We start from the raw sequence: 13,650 nt of genomic DNA, 5'->3' as shown, positions 1-13,650 counted from the left end.
ATGAGCAAGGTACAGGTGGGTAAGAAGCTCTAATTAAGAGGACTGGGAGAAAATTAAAGTTTTTTATTGTAAGCCTGAGAAAAGAAGTCACATTATCTCAAATCCTCCTCCAAAAGCATTCATACGGCACACATAACATATGCAAGGGTAGCATTGTGCCTCATGAATCCCAGCAAGCATCTTCACCATGGCCTTCATGCTATTAGCTGAGTCTTAAAAATGATAAAAATGATTCTTGTTTCTGGTACTAAACAGGTAGCGTTAGGAAAGCATCCTAGGACCCTGTGGAGTGTCAACTAAGAGTTCTGCAAAGTTTATAGAATTGGTTCACACAAATAAAGGAGTTGGGATCACTACATAAAAGTGCTAGAGATCTGAACGTCCTTTTTGGCTGTGCTCTAGAGACTCGATGCAGAATCCAAGTTGTCTACACAGGGCAGGTGGTCTAGGACAGAACACAAAACATGGCCTGGGACCTAAAATCTAACAGATGATAACCTAGACCTGGTTTGAGATTGTATTTGTTCTAGTTTGCTATGAACCAACAACAGACCAAGTGATGAATGAAGATCAAATGTGAATTCAAGTGAGTGGATGTGGCTTCCAATTGTTTCTCTAGTTTTCATGGAAATTCAGTGATCAATGCAGCCAACGCAGAACATGAAATCTGCTGAACAAGATTTGTTCGAAGTCTTGGCTCTCCCACTTTGGGCTGAGGGAGAATCACCTTGACATCAAAGCCTGTCCAACAATGCATGAGGACATTTTTCTTCTGCTTAGACTGAGGAAGGGCAGTACCAGCATTGAGTTATACTGACTAACACATAAGGAAATTCTCGTCCTACTACATATTTCCTATTGCATCACTGGGGTTACAGCAGGAGAGGCCATAGTCTCCCAAATGCAGCAAAAGAGGGAATTCTTTGGAAGTCCAGTGGGTCTGAAGGACAATAACAAGAACCTATAAGCCTAGGCCCATGGTATTCTTGCTTCTAACAAAAATTCTAACAAACTCCCTTTAGGTAGGAAGTATATTTATGTACGTGACATGTGGTGGGATTGCTACCTTATGGAACCCATCAAGGAGAATTCAACACTTGTAAAAGGAAAAAGTTATAAATATTAAGAATAGGACCAAAGCCATAACTTTCATGTAGGAATTATAAGAGGAAGCTTCCATCTTTATTAGACATTTTCATAAGAATATTAAACAGGTGGACAAAAAGAAATACACTAATAGTCACCATAAAATAGTTACTATAAAGGAAGTTTACAGAAAATGACTGAATAGTTCCTGTCAGCATAGAAGATACAATTAGAGCAAGGTTATTGAGTTTTGGGACTGGATAATTCTTTGTTGTGGAAGGCTATCTTGTACACTGTAGGATGCTTAGCTGTGGACTTTATGCATGAGATGCCAATAGTGATGACCATCAAAATGGTCTCCAAATATTGCCTGAGAATACTCAGAGTGAAGAGCTCATGGAAGCCACCCACCTAGTGGGTAGGTGCATGGAGTTGTCAAAATGGAGGCATGAAATAGGAAGAAAGGAGAGGCTGGAACAAATCCCAGGCAAAATGACTCCCAATGGGAAACTACTGTACTAGAGGAAAGATCCAAGAGAATCAAGGAAGAATCCAAGAATAATGATTAAATCTCAAAAGGAATATCAAAAGGAGAGTGGAAAATAAACTGACAATGTGGTACTTAGCCTTCAACAAATGACAGCCCCACCTAGAAGAATAAGAAATAAAGTCCCTTTTAGCCCTAACTAGGTTAAGGAGTGGTACTGCCAAAAGAAGGCTTTCAACTATAAAAGACCAGCTGAGCTAAAAACAAGTATTTTTAATAGTTAAATAATATTACAAATTAAAGAAAGAGCAAATCAAAAGGAGGCAATAAAGCCTCATTAGGGCCAATTATGATACAGGCTTCCTTTCTGGAAGTGACCTTTTCCATGACAGATCAATTTGGGTTATCTAATTATCATATCTACTATGGAATTTTCAAATGAAGGAAACAAGACTTTACAAGTTTTGTGGTTTACATAAGGAAAAGTGATTAACTTACCCAGGGTAACCTGCCAAACTCTTCTACTTCTGTGCTATTATCTGTGAGTGTTTCTTATGGAGTTTGTTCCCACTAAAAGTTGTATCACCGATTCAGCTCAGTTTAACCAGCTGATTTCAAGCCTGGGGTGGGGATAAAGAGATTTCTCAATACAGTCTCCTTGTCCTCAATGAACTTGTAACCTGGTGGTAAAGGTAGAAATACTCTGAACTAAATCATATTAATGTCTTTCCCAAGAAAATTAATAAGTTACAAACAAGGAATAAAACTGAAACCCGAGAAAGGCATTTAATTTCAACAGACTGAAGTTGGGGGATGTGCCACAGCGGGGGAGAGGGTTGGGTGCTATTTTACGTAGATTTGGAACTGAGCCTGAAAATTGATAAGAGTTCAACAGGTGCATGAAATGGTATTAAGGATGGAAGGAACAGAAATGGTGAAAGCTGAGAGGTCAAGAGGCACAGGTTCTATTTGCGAAGTGATGAGTCAATCTATTATGACCGGAGTGTGGAAGGTACAATAACGTGGGTGATGTTGCTGGGAAACCAGATTGGGGTCAGCTGTGGAGAGCTCTGAATGCCAGAGTAAGGTGTATATGATGAGGATTTAAAACTTCTGCCTTATTACATTGGCTATTTTGGTTTTGAATTATAGACTGTTGTTGTTGCTTCTATCTCTAGACATATTCGTCATAAATGAAGACTACATCATTACTAAATTAATGTTAATAATCTTTTCAAAAGCATAAGTACATCTGAGATGATTGGTAGCAGTTCCAGAACAAAATGGCATTTCAGTCTTGGTCTTGATATTGAATTTGCATAGCAGACAAACTATTTTTACTAGAATTTAAAATTCATTTTGGGAATGGCTTTGAGAAAGACAGCAGAGATTATGGAGTCATTAAAGTTCTCTGAAAATCTGATTTGGATATTACCATTGTACTTAATTAAGAAGTTGGTATATTACTGTTAAAGAAAAATGTGTTTGTTTAGGCTCTATGTCTAAGGCTGAACCTAAAACATTTACAGCAAAACCCAAAACATTTATTCCACAAAGAATAGTAGAAAGGGGGCTCTTTAAATGCTATTGTTGACTTTCTGGAAATGTCCATTGGATGACAGTAACAGAAAAAGCAAATACTTTACATGATTAGATATTATGCACCCTTCAAATAAGTAAACATCTTTATGTTGGCCACTGAACATTTTACCTCCCCAGCAAATTTTGTCCTGTGGAGTTAAGAATCAAGGTTATAAAATAATGTCAAATTTATGTCAAAAACAAACTCACGGTTTTATCAGAACTTTTCCACTACGAGTTCACCTCTGAAAGCACTTTTGCCAAGAGAGTTTGACCTATCCCAAAATAGTCTGAATAATCACCCCTCTAAGAAAACAAAAATGCCTTTGTGAAAGGTGCCATAAATATATAGTTATGTAGATTTCATTATCATTGCCCTTGCTCTATTAATAGCATATCTCTGAGACACTTCATGTACACAAAATTTAGACAGAGTGTTTAAGTGCCTCGACCAAGTCACTCAGTGACTGCTATTAAAATGATGAAAACTTACCTGTATTTGTGAATTTTAATCCAAAATGTTCTGTGCCTTCTGCTGAAATATGATTGATTTACTTTTATTAATATGATTGATTTAATATCCCTTGTTGAGTGATATTGTATGTCCCATATACAAGTCTTTTCCTCTGATCGTGTACATGCATCTTCATTATACCGTCTCCTATGTGAGCGTTTCTATTACAGAAGCTAGTAACATTCCGTTAAGGTTAACTTTATGTTTAAATAACTGAGAACTATATTGAAAATAAGTGAAGTAAATTCCAATTTATCTTCACCGTACAGGAAAATTCTCCTTGCACCCGCCTATCTTTGCTCAGAAAATAGGTCTGCCTTCATTATGAAAGTATTTCTCAGTTACAATTCCTTCTCCCTGGCCTACTCTTAAGTACTGTGGTGTAGATATTTGGTTAGCAGCAGTCTGTGAGATAACCTTCAAGAGAAATACTTTGGAAATCCAATAAGCTCTGGAAGCTATTCAGATTTTTTTTTAAAGATTTTATTTATTTATTCATGAGAGACACAGAGAGGGAGAGAGAGAGGGGGGCAGAGACACAGGCAGAGGGAGAAGCAGGCCCCTTGCAGGGAGCCTGACGTGGGACTTGATCCCGGGTCTCCAGGATCATACTCTGGGCTGCAGGCGGCACTAAACCTCTGAGCCACTGGGGCTGCCTGGCTAATCAGATTCTGATTTGAATTTGGGCTCTGCTGTTTACTAACTCTGTGTCCTGAGGAAAGTTACTTTAAGTTCTCTGTACTTTGGTTTCCCAGGTTCTGTAATGACTATAATCAGAGCACCTACCCATTGTGTTGCTGTAAGGTTTAATGGGACTGTACACATAGATTTAGTCCATGGTAAGTGCTCGGGTGATAGTTGCAGCGGCTGCTGCTGCTGTTGTTAATACACGGCTAGAACTGAGCTAGGACAAGTCAGCAGTGACAGACCTGAAACGGGTGTTCTTTTCGGGTGACAGCTAAGCATAAGAGAGAACACTGTAGCGGAGCGCTCTCAGGAGCCACCTCTGTCTCTACAAGCGGATGGAGTTGTCCAAGTGGCGGCAGAGAAGAGGAAGAGGGGAAAGGCCAGAGCACCTCATCCCTGAGATGACAGGGGTGGGAATGTCAGAGTAGGGAGGAAAATCAAATCAACATCAAGAATGGAGGTGAGATGGCTCTGGGTGACTAAGAAAGATGGTAAAAAGAAAATTCTTCCTTAGCAGAACCAGAAACTAGGGAATATAGCAAAGCAGGGAAGCCAGCAATAACACTAACCTCTCACATGAGGAATTTACAGTTCATAGCACAGTCATGGCTATGAATTCAGGGTGAGGTAGACCTATCACCAAGCTCATATAACGCCTACAGCCTCACTGTTTAGAAAGTGGAAAAACCTGAAAACCCCACTGACACATAAATTTGTAACTTTCATGTTTTAGAAATCACCTCGCTATATTTCTAACTGTATATTAGAAAAGGAAAGCATATAAGTGCACAGATTTCCAACCTGTGGGAAAAGGGCTCACAATAAATAGCTCTCGCATGTTCTCCTGGAGAGCCTAGAAGTAATAAGCTCCCTTCCTGAGCACTGCTGCACCGTCAGCATGGCCACTTATCAATGCCTGAGCAATCGTAAACCCTAACGCTGGCTCGCTAGCTGCTGGACCAGGGCCACCAGGCAGTGCCAGAGAGGTTAATATAGTGTGCTGAGATGTACTTCCCCCAAGGCTACAAATGCTGACTCTTCAGTGGTTGCTAAGGGGGAGAAATAGCCTCTTTGCTGCCAAACAGGCTTCATCTGGGAAAATTGAGCTCTTGGTCATCCAGGCATTTTAATGGACTCTGTGAATCACCAATCAGCCAGGAATGAATGTGAAAGAACCCCAGGTCCTAAGCCTGCTGATTGGCTCTTTCAACAAAGACAAATGGAGAGCCAGTCACTCTCAATGAAGCAGGCCACAAAAGAGATCCTTCCTGCTAACTATGGCCTCTCCTGTTTCTGTCCCTGGAGGACCATGGAGGTAAAAGCTGCCATAAACCACAATTCCTTACAGACAGCAGAAGAGAGTATAGGAAACAAGAATGGATGAATCACCCAGCGTCCTTCAAAAATTCTCAACCTGGGCTCACAGCAGATACGAATATTGAGATGACTGGGGTCCTCATTTTTCAGGAACTACATCAAAATGGTTGAGGCATGACACACATTAAAAACAAGGGATCTGGGATCCCTGGGTGGCGCAGCGGTTTAGCGCCTGCCTTTGGCCCAGGGCGCGATCCTGGAGACCCGGGATCGAATCCCACATCGGGCTCCCGGTGCATGGAGCCTGTTTCTCCCTCTGCCTGTGTCTCTGCCTCTCTCGCTCTCTCTGTGTGACTATCATAAATAAATAAAAATTTAAAAAAAAAAAAAAAACAAGGGATCTGGGCAGGCTGGGTGGCTCAGCGGTTTAGCGCCGCCTTTAGCCCAGGGCCTGATCCTGGGGTCCCGGGATCGGGTCCCACATCGGGCTACCTGCATGCAGCCTGCTTCTCCCTCGCCTGTGTCCCTCTGTCTCTCTGTCTCTCTCTCTCTCAAATGAATAAATAAAATCTTTAGAAAAAAAAAAAACAAGGGATCTTAACCTTGGAAAGAAATTCAAGTCCATTTATTCCACCCACCTCTAAAACATTTTATAAATGGGAAGTTTGAAGCTGAGAGAGGCAAAGTGTCCAAAGTCAGACTGTGTATTAACGGCAGGACTGGAACTGGAGCCGGTGACTGTGTACTCCCAGCCTGATGCTGAGTAGACCATGTTGCCATGTGGGAGTGTACTGGACAAAAGGCAGAAAGCATAACCACTTAAAGCAAATGTGAGCAATCAGAACGAAGAGGTTTCCCAAACAATACATACTTAAATCAGAACAGAGGGCTTATATGACAAAATGCCTTTAAACCAAATGGTAAGATTTTGAGAAGCACCAGGGATAAAAAACACTTGGGGTTGTTTAAAGGAGATTTAGTTGGAAAATTAGAGAAGTTCCAATTCTGATCCAGTACATGTTGAGAGCACCTTTACTAACATCCAAGATGAAATAATAGAAACCTACTATCTCTCCTAGAAAAGTTAGGGGAAAACAAAAGCACAAAACATGTACATGAAGTGAAGCAATGGTTTTTAAGTAATTGGACAGCAGACAACCAAGAGCAGGGGTTTTTGAGAATGGGGAAAAAATTAGATGAGTCCTGTGATGGCCCCATATTACAATCCAGAGAGAGTTTCCAGGTTGTAGTACAGGTGTGTGAACCCAGGCAGAGTTCCATGAATTTTCTGGACTGGGATTCTAGGGAGGCTCAGGCGGTTAGAATCTATAATGCAGAGTACTAGAGAAGAGAGAACTACAGAGAAAGAGAACTTAGAGATTTTCAGAAAAGGTCTCAAGAGTCCAGTTGCATACTGAACAGTGAAAGTATGGGGTAAACAGGCAAATGATGTCGTATCTATATAATAGCTCCCCCTGTTTGAAAAGCATACTATTTAGTTACCTGATATTTTCCCATTTTTTAATATGATTGTATTGTATACGTAATACAATACAATCGTACGTATTGTAATACGTCTACTGACCTTCATGGCATTCTCTCAAATCCTCCAGAAATTTGTCACCAGGACTTTGGGGTTCAACATCATCTTTGAAGCCATGATTAATTTTGGATATCAGCCCGATTTCTACTTGCTTTAGCTATGGGAAGTCACTTAACTGCTGCCTTAGTTCTCTTTTTGGTATATGAGGACAACAAAATGTTGGAGTTTTTGTAGGAACTCAATGAGATAATTCACCTAGCACAATGGCAAGTAAATGGTAGATATTCAACAAATGGCAGTAGTGTAGAGGTTCAAAGAGTGGATTCTGGAATTGGAAGACTTGATTTTGTAAAGAATTTACAGTTATATTCTGTGTTTGGGTAAGATTAACCTTCTGAGCTCTGATCTCTCGATTATAAAATAGAAATGATCATAATAGTCACAACCTCATTAGATAGATTTGAGAATTAAATGAGAAAATACAAAGTAGCTCCTGCTGTACCTGGCACATGGTAGATGCTCCATCAATATTGCGAGTCATGTTGTTATTCTCTTTCTCACCCTCTTCCTTCCTCCACCCATTGCCTGCCATTATTCTGGGGTGAGTTCCCATTACTCATACATCATCTGTTCCATCAACTTCTCTGGCCTTGGATGATCCTATCACTCCTTCACTCTATTCTCTAGCAGCCCATACTCAGTTCCAACTGGCTCCAAATCATTTCTTGAATGCAATTATTTTCTACAACTTTTAATTCTGAAATTTGCCTCTTTAATCACAACTTTATTTCTTCCTAACCTCCCACTTGCCAACCCCAATCTCTCTGCTCCCATCAAGTTCTGCCTGGCCTAGTTATAAAGAGTAGGATTTCAACAGACATTCAATGGGAATTCAATGGACATGACTGCCATGAGTCTCATTGGTTTTTATCATTTTTTTTTAGCATTTTATTTTTTTTATACATATATTTTTTACTGGAGTTCAATTTGCCAAAATATAGCACAACACCCAGTGCTCATCCCATCAAGTGCCCCCCCCCCCAGTGCCTGCCACCCAGGTTTTTATCTTTTTTGACCTTTGGGTTCCTGCTGGTTGTGCAGTCTTAGAATAAGACCTACAGTCCAGCCAAGCACAACTTGATCAGCCATGGCTTAATCGAGATATTATATCCTTCAAGGGGTTTGAAATTCCCACCGCCCACACAAAGTTTAGCTGATAGATTAGGAAAGCATCATTCACTTCTACAGATTTTACTCTTTGGTTCTGTTAATATTCTTGGCAGGAGGAAGAACTTGAGAGGCTGAATTTAATGAGATCATTTGATGGCACAGCATTGATAGGACTTTGCTACTTTCATCTCTGGCTCCCCATTTAAACCTCTGAAGTGCCCAAGAATTTCTGATTTAATTGAGTTGGGAGACCTGACCCTTGGTGTTTTTGGAAATGTTGCTGTGATGATTTTAGTATTCAGCTTGAGCTAAAAACCCACTGCAATAGAGGGAAAGAATGAGATTATTAGAACAGTTTCATTTATCTAATCCCAAGAACTCAATGATAGGAAACTTACTCTTCTGTATGGTGTTGCCAGAGCTGGCTTGTACCAGCTCATGAAAACTGATTATTGAAATTTCAGAAATTTTGCTAGCCAATTGGTGTTGTATTGGTAGATGGTAAGTAGTCTCATAGGAGCATTTACACACTGGTGAATACTACAAATCAGGGTGTCCCTCCCCAGCTGATGGTGAACCATTATCAGCACATGATTGCTCTAGCCTTTAGTTCATCTCCCTTCCACCTTGCTTGTCCTTGAATAAAATTATATGTAACTAAAAGCACTCTTCTTTTAATATCATCTCAGGTCAAAGTTTTTTCCTATTGTCACTATGAAATTTCTCTGCTTCCTCTTCTTTAAAATAGAAATTTTAAAAGACTAGTAGTTTTGCTGCCATAATAGTTGATGAATACTTTCATAAATAGGAACCAAGAAAGTTGAAGAAGGATCTACTTTCTATACAAGTCTATTTGCTCTCATTTGCTCATTGGTCTGATAATATCTAGTTCTATTGATCTCTTAGATTTATTGGTCTAATTTTCATAGCTCTCCAAACCTATCAGCAATCCTTCCAGTTTCTACAATACAGGAGTTATTGTTTTCCGTATGTTTTATTGCAAACAGTGTAAATGAAAATAAAACTTATCCTAAATAAGCATAATAATACAGAATATCAAGAAAGAAATGACCTTAGAAGTCATCTAGCCTAGCCCCTTCATTTTATGAATGGCCAAACAGGCCCAGAGAGCTAAGTAATTTAACTACGATTACATTTCACATCTAAGCTAGTTCACTTTTTCTCTGCCCTTGCACTTCAAAGTGGTCTGCCCACCAGCAGCACTGACATGACCTGGTAGCTACAGAATCTCAGACCTACTGTATAAGAATCTGTATCTCAACAAGATTCCAAAGTTATCTGAGTGCATTAAAATTTAATAAGTACTAATTTAACCAATAATTCTACTTCTGGGTGTATGCCCAAAAGAATTAAAAGCAGGGTCTCAAAGAGGTATTTGTACACCCAAGTTGATAGCAGCTTTATTCACAGTAGCCAGAAACTGGAAACAACTCAAGTATCCATTAATGGATAAAATGTGGTATTCACATAAAATGCAATACTATTAAGTCTTAAAAAAGGAGGGAAACTCTGACACATTCTATATTAGGGATGAAACTTGAGGACATTATGGATAAAGAAGTCATCACAAAAACACAAATACCATATGACTTACATGAAGTACCTAGAGTCAAATTCATAGAGACAAAAAATGATGGTGGTTTCCTCTTCCAGAGAAGAGGAAGTAAAGAGCTGGGGTTCAAAGAATTTCAGTTTTAAAATGAAAAGAGTTCTGTATATTGGTTACACAACAATGTGAATGTACTTAGCTTACTGAACTATACACTTAAAAAGGTTAAGGTGATGAATTTCACATTATTTATATTTCAACATATTTTTAAAAAACTTCACTTAAAAAAAAAAAGGAGCACAAATCTATATCAATGTGATTCTGGTTTTCCTGGAATGTCTGATTCAAAAGCAATGGTCAAGTGGTGATAAAGCCAGAGAAGAAGACTACTGAAAAGAGTTGCATAAAAACATTTTCCATTTATTTAGAATTTCTTTCGCTTAGGCTTTCTGCTAGCTCAGAATCCTCACAACAACCTTCAGGTAGGTATTATTTAAGTCTCATGTCATTAATATCGTGACCAAAACATCCTGGCTTGCTTGGCACTACCACTTTTAGCATAAAAAGTCCCATGTCTCTATAAAACCCTCAGTCCTGAGCAAATTGAGAAAGTTGGCCACCCTAGTTATTAATAAATCTTAGAGACATTACGTAGCAAAGTAGAGCTAAGATTCAAACTCAGATCTGATTGAAAAAAGAACCAAAGAACTATAATTAAATGAATAAGAAAAAGAGAGGAGTAACCATAAGACCCCTCTCCTGATGTCATTGTCATCATAAGATAATAGTACTACAAAATCTCTTCCTACAGTCTGGATTTAAAAGAAATTTCATCTCCCATGTCATATCTCTTAGTTAATTGGCTTCTCTGCTCCTATTAAATATGTCATTATGACCATGAATATTTTGGAAAGTTTGCAGGCTGCTGCTCTTTGAGGCAAATCTTTGATTTGTATGTTATGCTTAGAATGACTTGGAGCATAGGGTCCAAACAACAGGCAATGATTGCAGACTTGGAGTATCATCAGGGCTATAATCAGTATTTGCCCAAACCCTTCTTAATAAAGGATGTGGGAGAGGAAAGTCTGAGCTTTTAAAATCACTGAAAAAAAAATCACCATAATCTCAAGCAACATTCAAAATATAGGCAGCCAATTGGATGGGCAAAGATGTTTGTGCTGCAGTCAGAGAATGACCCTATTTGATTTTTCCTATATTTCACCAGACCAGTAACAGAGACTGGCAAGGGGACCAACAAAGCCAGAGGAGTGAGTTCACCTGAGATCATAATAATCCATTTGAATTGAGAAATCTCAAACTAATTCACACATCTGCCCTATCTCTCTTCTTCAGTCTTAGGTGCTAAAAGAGAGGAATTATGAAGAAGTGAAAAGCCGGAGGAACAACAGGAGGAAAGGGGAATGTTCAACTTCTGGCGAAAGAGATTAAGAATGAGAGTCCTGGCCCTACATCACCTAAGGAAGTGAAACTGCCTGAGCCCCCAAGGATACTTCAGAAGAGCACAAAAGTGGAATCCCTATCTTTCACTATAGATAAGGAATAACTATGATGATACTATAAGGCCCAAGGAAACTTCGCAACTGCCACTTGTTGCTTTGCTTTTCATTCTGTTCCCTCCTTGGGGTTAGTAATAAAGCCCTGAAGTTATGGGTAGAGAGAGGAAAGCTCCACATACTGCTCCACTACAGTCTCTGGGGGAGGGTGGGCACAGGATTGAGAGAAAAATCTCTGGATATTATCTGTGGAAAGAAGAGAACTGAATGCTAGCTCCCTTGAGCATGTAGAAAGAGAAAATGTAGCTCTTAGAAAGATCTGGACTTAAATGAAACAAAGAAATGGCCCAAGAAACTTAGCCCACAGCCTTTCCCTTGTAGGTCCACCAAAAAAACCCTCTCATCCATTCAGTAACAAACCCAGCAGAAATGGGTGCAGCCGAGTTCGTGATAGACTAGCGCTCCACTCAGCCTTTTCCTTCTAGAGCACACTTGACAAGTGATGTCCTCATGGCCCGCAAATTCCTGTGACTACATACAAGGCTACTCTCAGTTGTCGGTGTGATTTTTGGAAATTTTTGGAAATTCAGTTTTGCAAATCAGGATGCCAGTGAGTGGGAGGGATGTTGCATGGATTTCCCTCAAATTTAGTAGATGCCAAAAAAGGCAACTTGGCTGCAAAACTTCACGATGACTTCTCTCACACCAAGATTTGGACACGTGTCGTTATTCTCAAGAGTGTCGTTATTCTCAAGAACCAACAGGTGGAAATAGCCCAAATGTCCACTGACTGATGAATGGATGAACGGCACGTGATACTCTATCCATGGATACTACGCAGCAATAAAAAGGAACAAAGTAGTATGAATGACTGAACCTCAAAAACGTTATGCTAAGTGAAAGAAGCCAGACACAAAAGAACATATATGATTTCATTTATATAGCATGTCACAAAAAAAGCGAATACATAGAGACAGAAAGTAGATTAGTGGTTGCCCTGGGGCTGGGGGTTGCCCCGGGGCTGGGGGTTGCCCCGGGACTAGGGGTGGGAATGGGAATAACTCTAAAAGAGCACGAGGTCTCTCTTTAGGCTGCTGGAAATGTTTTAAAATTAGATTTTGGTGATGGTTATAGAACTCTGCAAATACATGAAAATTTATTAAAGTGTACATTTAAAAATGAGATAATTTCATGCTGTATAAGTTATATCTCAATAACATGCTTTTAAAAAAAGATTACTTGGAAGAAAAACTGGCTCATGACATTACTCATAAGTGATAGAGACTGGCCTGGCATATGTCTGCCAAAATCCCTTACCTCCAAAGCTCTTCTCTGGCATCTCCTGACACTTAACTCAGAATTTTAAAAATGCACCTTGTGTCTCCTCCTTTGTTGATAGAAGTGTGGCACCATCCCCTGTGACACATTACCACATTTTTGTAAATATAATCAACCCCATTACACTTGCAGGATTGCTTGAAACTAAACAATCTATTCTAGAAGCAGAGAACAACACTGCGCATGGGTTACTTTCAAGGACAAAATACAAGAAACAAAATGTAAACCATGCTGTCATAATTTACCCATTGTGTATCCTTGGGGCATTTTCCCCACCAGAAAAAAAAAAAGGACAATATCTTCTGGGCATTAAAGATTGTTTATATTAAAGAATATTTCATATGTGTGAAATGAGAACATAAAGGTGATATTTCCTATTGACACTCGGTTTGAATAATATTGTGTTGCAAATGACTTGAAAACTCAGTTTTAATAAATTTCTGTTACCATACATAGATCTGAGAAAATATGATAAACAGATTACAAGTTGATAATAACTTTTGTAGTGGTGCAATGCTATGAAACCAAGCTTAGTATGTTTAAACTTTACTTAGGTCACATCTCTGATGACAATGAAAAAAAAGAAAACTAAAATATGCAAGTTGGAAGGGAACTAAAATACCATCTAGCTAATTCTCCCAGCTGAGGGAACAAAGGACTATGATAATCAGTTTGCTCCAAATCGCACAGAATAGAGAAGGCAATTCAGGACGCAGAGGCCAGGTCTCCGAGCTCATGATCACGTGCTCTTTCCGTTATTCCTATAGTGCCCACAGCATGCACATGGAGGTTACATTTTGGATAAATATGAATAACAGAGGGGCTTCGACTCTGAGGACATCT

At 39.4% G+C, this 13,650-nt stretch overlaps 1 long non-coding RNA gene across 1 annotated transcript in view; it reads left to right on the top strand.

Moving 5' to 3' along the window:
* The window catches only part of LOC118353297 (uncharacterized), a 29,402-nt gene extending 16,140 nt beyond the window's left edge, over positions 1-13,262 (top strand). The window contains exon 2 of the long non-coding RNA XR_004812013.1: positions 11,309-13,262. This is a non-coding gene — a long non-coding RNA (uncharacterized LOC118353297). The remainder of the gene's footprint in view (positions 1-11,308) is intronic.
* The last annotated feature ends 388 nt before the right edge of the window (positions 13,263-13,650 follow it).

Source organism: Canis lupus, chromosome 34, assembly GCF_003254725.2.
Source record: "Canis lupus dingo isolate Sandy chromosome 34, ASM325472v2, whole genome shotgun sequence".
NCBI classification, from domain to species: domain Eukaryota; kingdom Metazoa; phylum Chordata; class Mammalia; order Carnivora; family Canidae; genus Canis; species Canis lupus.
The sequence above is the reverse complement of the archived record's forward strand: the minus strand, read 5'-3'. Positions and strand labels throughout refer to the sequence as shown.